This window comes from Vulpes lagopus, chromosome X (assembly GCF_018345385.1).
Source record: "Vulpes lagopus strain Blue_001 chromosome X, ASM1834538v1, whole genome shotgun sequence".
NCBI lineage: Eukaryota > Metazoa > Chordata > Mammalia > Carnivora > Canidae > Vulpes > Vulpes lagopus.
In genome coordinates, this window is record NC_054848.1 from 79,546,762 (window position 1) to 79,554,370 (window position 7,609).

Consider the following 7,609-nt stretch of genomic DNA (forward strand, 5'->3'; position numbering starts at 1 on the left):
AATGAAACACTACTCAGCCATAAATAAAATCATTAAAATCAAATGAAATCTTGTCATTTGCAATGATGTGGATGGAACTAAAGGGTACTATGCAAAGTAAAATAAATGAATCAGAGAAAGACAATTATATGATCTCACTCATATGTGGAATTTAAAAAGCAAAACAGGATCTTAGGGGAAGAGAGGAAAAAATAAAACAAGATGAAATCAGAGTGAGAGACAAACCATAAGAGACTCTTAGTCATAGGAAACAAACTGAGGGTTGCTGGAATGGGGGTGGAGAGATGGTGTAATTGGGTGACCCATACATACTCTGGTCTCAGTCCAACAGGAGCAGAAAATTTTACCTTTCAGATATACAAGGCTTACATGACATGTAGAGGCTTTTGAGAATATCATGAAAAGCTTCAGGGCACCTGATGTAATGAGCACTGGGTATTACATAATACTGATGAGTCACTGACCTCTACCTCTGAAATTAATAATACATTATATGTTAATTAACTGTATTTAAACTAAAAATTAAAATAATATAGGAATAAAAAAGGAGGAAAAAAACAACTTCTGCACCGTGAAGGAAATAGTCAACCAAACTAAAAGGCAACCTACAGACTGGGAGAAGATATTTGTAAATGACATATCTGATAAAGAATTTTTATCCAAAATATATAAAGAACTCATATATTCATCCTTCCTCAGCTACGGGAGCTTGTAGCTCAGAAATAGTTGGACTTGATACTATGGAGAAATCTTTGGTTGCATATGAGAGTTCAGAGGAGAAGAAACTGGCAGAATACAAATGTAACACCATCACAGCAATTGAACTAAAGTTAGTTCATTTTCCTGAAGGTCTTCATAATGACATTAGAACTTTCTTTCTTGAATATACCCATCACCTCTTTGGGGATAATGAAACTGCTTTTGGTTACAAGAGTTTGAAGATCCTGTTACACTATATTGCTAGTAGCCTGTCAACAATGTTCCATGTTGAGTATGCATCTAAAGTTGATAAAAACTTTGTGTAAAGGCTTATGATGCAAAAGGCAAAACTGAACAAATAGTTCTACCTGGATTTTGTACAAACATGAATGATTTTTCTCTATTTGCTGGAAAAATAAGTTGATTTCAAGCCATTTGAAACCTTCCTCCATACATACTCTGGTCTCAGTCCAACAGGAGCAGAAAATTTTACCTTTCAGATATACAAGGCTTACATGACATGTAGAGGCTTTTGAGAATATCATGAAAAGCTTCAGACCTTTTTGATGTGGATTATTGAAACTGCTAGCTTTATTGACATGGATGATGAAAGATGACACTACTTTCTAGTATTTGAGAAGTATAATTAAGGATGGAGATATGCTCTTTGCAACCATAGGCTACATGATAGTCTGTAATTATTATGTGTACCCAGATAAAACCTAACCCACTGTAAGTCAGATGCTGATAGTGACTCCATTTCAAGGTCAAGGCCACAGTGTTCAACTTCTTGAAACAGTTCATAGGATACTACATTACATCTCCTCCTGTTCTTGATATTACGAAGGAAGATTCATCCAAAAGTTATGTGAAATTAAGAGACTTTGTGCTTGTGAAGCTTTGTTCAGATTGCCCTGTTTTTCTAGGGAAAAGTTGATGCAAGGATTCAATGAAGATATGGCAAGAAAGGCACAACAGAAGTTCAAAATAAATAAGCAACATGCTAGATGGATTTATGAAATTCTTTGAATACTGGTAACTGTCATGAGTGATGCTGAACAATAGAGAAGCTATAAACTGAACAATACAGAAACTATAAACTGGACATGCCTGTATAAGAAAAAGCAGAGTGATCTTGCAAAAATGAGAAAATGTCTCAGACCAGAAGAACTGACAAACCAGATGAATCAAATAGAAATAAGCATGTAACATGAACAGTTGGAAGAAAGCTTTCAGGAACTTGTGAAAGATTACCAGTAGCTATTGAATACTTCATTCAAGAGTAAAGATTATTCTGCTCTGTATAGGAAGTTAGCAAATTTCTGTACATTGTGGAAAAGCTAATGAAGTTAACTTTAAAATCTTGTAACATTTTTCTTACATTAAAAGTTATCTATCTTATCTTTAGTTGAATATTTTTTGGAGTCTATGAGCATATATTACATTTAAAAACATATATAGCTTCTGATATACCACTGCAATTGCTTCCCTTCTTAGCAGTGTAATAAATGCTCAGTTTCAATAAAAAAAAAGAGAACTTGTACAATTCAGCACCAAAGAAATGAATAATCCACTTAAAAAATGAGCAGCAGTCATGAATAGATTTTTCCAAAGAAGACATCCAGATGGCCAAGAGACACATGAAAAGATGCTCAGCATCAGTCATCAACAGGGAAATACAAATCAAAACACAATGAGATAAGATCTCACACCAGTCAGAATAACTAAAATCAACAACACAAGAAACAGCAAGTGTTGGTGAGGATATGGAGAAAAAGAAACCCTCTTGCACTGTTGGTGGGAATGCAAACTGGTGCAGCCACTCTGGAAAACAGTATGGAGGTTCCTCAAAGAGTTAAAAATAGATCTACCCAGGGTTCCTGGGTGTTTCAGTGGTTGAGAGTCCTGGGATAGATTCCTACATTGGGCTCCCCTCGAGGAGCATGCTTCTCCCTCTGCCTATGTCTGCCTCTCTCTCTGTGTCTCATGAATAAATAAAATCTTTTTTAAAAATAGAAGTACCCTACAATCCAGCAATTGCACTACTAAGTATTTACCCAAATAATACAGAAATACTAATTCAAAGGGATACACCCACCCCCAATGTTTATAGTGATATTATCTACCATAGCTGAATTATGGATAGAGCTCAAGCGTCTATCGACAGACGAGTGGATAAAGAAGATGTAATATATATATAACTGAATATTACTCAGCCATAAAAAAGACTGGAATCTTGCCATTTGCAATGATGTGGATGGAACTAGATAGTACTATGCTAAGCGAAATAAGTCGGAGAAAGACAAATACCATATGATTTCACTTATATGTGGAATTTAAGAAACAAAAGAAATGAGCAAATGGGGGAAAGAGAGAGAGGCATACCAAGAAACAGACTCTTAACTATAGGGAATAAACTGATGGTTACCAGAGGGGAGATGGGAGGGAAGGATGGGTGAAATAGGTAATAGGGATTAAGGAGTGCACTTATTGTGATGAGCACCCAGTGTTGTATGGAAGTGTTGAATCATGTAATTGTACACCAGAAACTAATATTACACTGTATGTTAACTAACTGAAACTTAAATTAAAAAAACTTTTTAAAATTCCTCCTTTGATATAAACATTTCTTTGCTGATTTTTCTGCTCTGTCCTGTCCTTAATCCAGTATCTTCAAATATTGCCCATTCAAAACAAAGTTTCATACCTCCCTGGAGTTATAGGAGGAAGAGACAAGGGAACCAATGGTGAGAGCAATTAGTAATCCTAAAACAAAAGAGTCTTATTAAAACCACTGCTTTAGTAGAAAACCATGAATTAAACCCAGACCACTCAATGGCCCAAGGATTCTTCCAGAGCATAGAAAATCCATGCTGGATTTCTCGTCTATATTCACATATATTAATAGACCATGTGTATCTTCAGATACTCAGTAGTTCATTTGGGGCCTTTTTTTTCATTTGGGGCTTTTTTTCCTCTTTCTTTTATTCTTGCTATGCCTTCATTAGCCTCTTGCTATACACCTAGGTAGGTTAGTGCTAAACACTTTTAATCATTGTCACTTTGTTTATATGGCTTCAAACACTTACACTTCTTTTTCAGAAGTTTCCTGGAATTCTCAGGTGTTTCCATTTCAAGTGAACTATTTTGATTACTTGTATCAACCCCAGAGGTAGATCTTAAGATTACTCACATTTTATATTTATGTACTCAGGAAACTAAGGTACATACAAGTTAGGGAACTTACGATCACATAACTAATAAGTGGTAGAGCTGGGAAATAAATTTTGATCAGATTGCCTATTATATTGAGAATATCAAATATGTAACCATCCTGGAATAAACCTCTTGATGATTTATAAAGGCTAGATTGTAGGTCTGTGAATTGTCTCATACATATATTTTTAAGAGAAAATGATGATGACCTCTATTTAATGTACATATGAGAATAATTCTGATCCAACCTAGTCCTTCTTTTATGAGTCCTCTGGAGAGTCAGATGACTCCTTGCTTTAGAGTCCTCAAGAAAAACCACAAAGGGTCGTGCACTTTGCTTGATAATCCCAAGAAGAGCTGTGTCTGTACTGCAACTCCAACCTGCTATCTCAGAGTGGGACAAGAGCCGGTTGTTGTTGTTTTTTTCAATTACCTATGAACTGTGATAATGTAGTTGTCAGGTCTTCAGCAATTTTACTTATATTTTTAAAAAATCTTATTGTCAAATTACTTTAAGAAGTGGTCAACTCAGTTTCACTAGCCATTTGCTGTATGTAGACTTTTTTTTTGTATCAACTCAGGAACACAAAATCTCCAAAATGAGGCAAACTTAAACTTGTATCCCTGTGGGCAGTGTATCAGAGGAGTTTCATCTCTCTCCACTGGAAACACTTTGTCCTTCACCACCATGTTCCCACACATTTGACCAGAAATTTCTCAGCCCCTTTTGGCCCTGACAGTAACTCACCGACTAGTTTCTCTTTCTCTATACCTAAGTGCTCAACTCCAGGAAGTTCTTTTCTTCTGCTCTTGCACAGAAGGTGGGCAACCAGTATACATTCTATGGCCATGCTATTTGCTTATGGCCTGTGTTGGATATTGGTCTAAGGCCTATGCCTTAGCCATTGTTACACACTTTGTATATTATCTGATAAAAATTTGCTTTAAATGAATTTATCTATAAGGTGTCAAATTTTATTAACTCACCAGTAAGGGAAACAAGATGACAAAGTCATTTAAATGAGAGTGCGCCAGGTCAGAAAGGATTTTGAAATGGAATGATTACAAACGTGGGAACCAGGAATGCTTACATAAACAAGTAGATTTTTATACTAATCAAAGTTTCCTTTCACAAAGTCTTAAAGACATAATGTCCTTAAACACATAATGTTCCAATTATTACCAAGGAAGCTTGTAGCAGGATGGTACATGCTATCAGTAAGAAGATAACAAGCAGGTGCATTTAAGTAGCAAATGTTAGGAATGTATCTGCCATAGATTGGGGCTTTGTTTTATCCTCCAGCAATAGTGCGTAATAGGAACATCTATCAGGAAAGCATGAAACATAGTCAACAGGGATTGGAAACAGGTCACTGAATAATGTTAGTGTCAGTAATTTTTTTCAAGCTGAAACAAAGATGCAGAATATATAGTTTGCTCATTTCTTGTTTGGGGACAATTTCTTTTCTTTGTCACTCCATTTGGTTTTCTCCTCCACAAAGCAATAATCATTCTCATTTTAACTTACTGTTTGAGTAACCATTTTGTACAATTTTTGAATATAGCAAAAAGTATATATAGGCTTACTTTATATACCACTATTACCATCATGATTATCATAAAGGTTTTTACTTATATTATTCCTTTAATTCAGTTTCCAGCCTTTAGGAAATTTTTCCAAATAAAATTCCAAAGTAAATCGATCTTAATGGTAATAATTTAATTCTGTTTATGAACCTGGCCTCTAAGAGTGTGTTCTTTTTACACATACCCTCAGATACTCACATAACTGCATCAATAATGTTATTAAATATACATATTCCTTCTTATTGTATAATTAACAACTTTTGGAGTGAGAAGCTGCCATGACCTGATAACTTTTGCTGGAAGAGTATGAAATAAATACAAAGCTCTGTTTTATCTTTCTTAAAATTTTGTTTATTTGTTTGAGAGAGAGAGTGAGAGTAAGGGCAGAGGGAGAGACTCTTCCAGCAGACTCCCAGCTGAGCATGGAGCCCTCTGTAGGGCTTGATCTCACAACCCTGAGATCATGACCTGAGCCAAAACCAAAAGTTGGATATTTAAACCGAGTGAGCCACTCAAGCACCCCCAAAGCTCTGTTTTAAATGGTCCCTATTTCTTCGGAAATGCCCTTTAGTATTATTACCTTATTTTTACTTCATCCCAAGCTATAGAACAAGGGCTAAGAAATTCACCTCCATCTGTTTGCAATACCTGTTACTGTGCAGCCGTCTCCTAAGAACTTTCCAGATTTCCAAGGTTCCTGACCTGCCAGAAAAGATATTCTTTACTATCTGTGAGGCAGAGACCCTTTGGATAACAAAGCAAGTACCAGACAGTTTCCTGAAAGTTCTCTTTAGGTATGGTTATCAACTGTAATATTTGTTTCTTGATGGTAGGCTTGTTAATTTCAATTAGGTGATTTTACCCTCAAATGTGACATTTATTATATGGTGGCAGTGACAAATTTGATTTGATATCTGATAAAATATATGACTGTTAAAATTACTTTTGTCAACTTTAGATGTAGGCATTAATAAGATTACACACACTTTACAGATGAAGAAAATGAGACATCCAAAAGTTAAGGAACTTATTTAAGATTATATGACTAATAAGTAGCAGAATTGCCAAATAAGTTCATATCTAACAGTCTGTTTGTCATAATGGAAATATCCAACATGTAACCATGTTGCCATATGCCTCCCCAGCAATATGCAAAGAGTGGGCCTTTCAAACAGTCTCCTATATATCTAGAGTCACCATCTTTAAGGCTTTTTATTCCCCTGAAAATTCATATTTACGGTCTGTTCTTACATTAAAATGTCATAATATAAATATACAGGATATTTTGTGTTTCTGAATTCTAATGGACTACACTCCATACTTCAATATTCTGTAGAATTTAGCCTGTTGAATCCTAAAATTTGATGACATGAGCTAAAACATTCTTAGCATGGAGTTTTTGGAGAATCACTTAAATTTCCTATCACTTAAGGAGTGAGATACTTCTCCTAACCTATGATTTTGAGAGTTAGAATTCAAAAAAGAGGAAGAAGAAGAAAAGTAGAAGAAAGAGAAAAACTTTGCAGTATAAGACTGTGTGAATAGAGAATATCAAGCACAATACCTAAAACATCCCAATGCAAAAATCACCATTTAGATTTTTCTTATTAATATCATTTAGTCCTCCCAGAGTCACTGTAAGTAATTGTTTTTTCCATTCCTCTTGGAGCAGCAGTCTTACCTCTTGAGGTACCTCTTTGCAGTATAAGACTGTGTGAATAGAGAATATCAAGCACAATACCTAAAACATCCCAATGCAAACATCACCATTTAGATTTTTCTTATTAATATCATTTAGTCCTCCCAGAGTCACTGTAAGTAATTGTTTTTTCCATTCCTCTTGGAGCAGCAGTCTTACCTCTTGAGGTACCTCTTACCTCTTTCCATTCCTCTTGGAGCAGCTCCTGAGTCAGATAATCTTGGGAAACTTGAATTTCCTGTCTTTTATACAATCCATTTCATTGCAGCTCTAAGGTTAACTTTCTTGGAACTTTCTTCCACTATACCCAACCATGTATCTGTAGCTTATAACAAGGTTCATGTGTGAAGGGGAGGAAGATACAAGATCGACAGGCTTTGGTTAACTTATTAGAGTGATCGAATATAT

General features: G+C 35.3%; 1 pseudogene; it reads left to right on the forward strand.

Moving 5' to 3' along the window:
* The first annotated feature begins 740 nt into the window (after positions 1-740).
* LOC121482606 lies at positions 741-1,959 on the forward strand (annotated as a pseudogene).
* Positions 1,960-7,609: the final 5,650 nt, after the last annotated feature.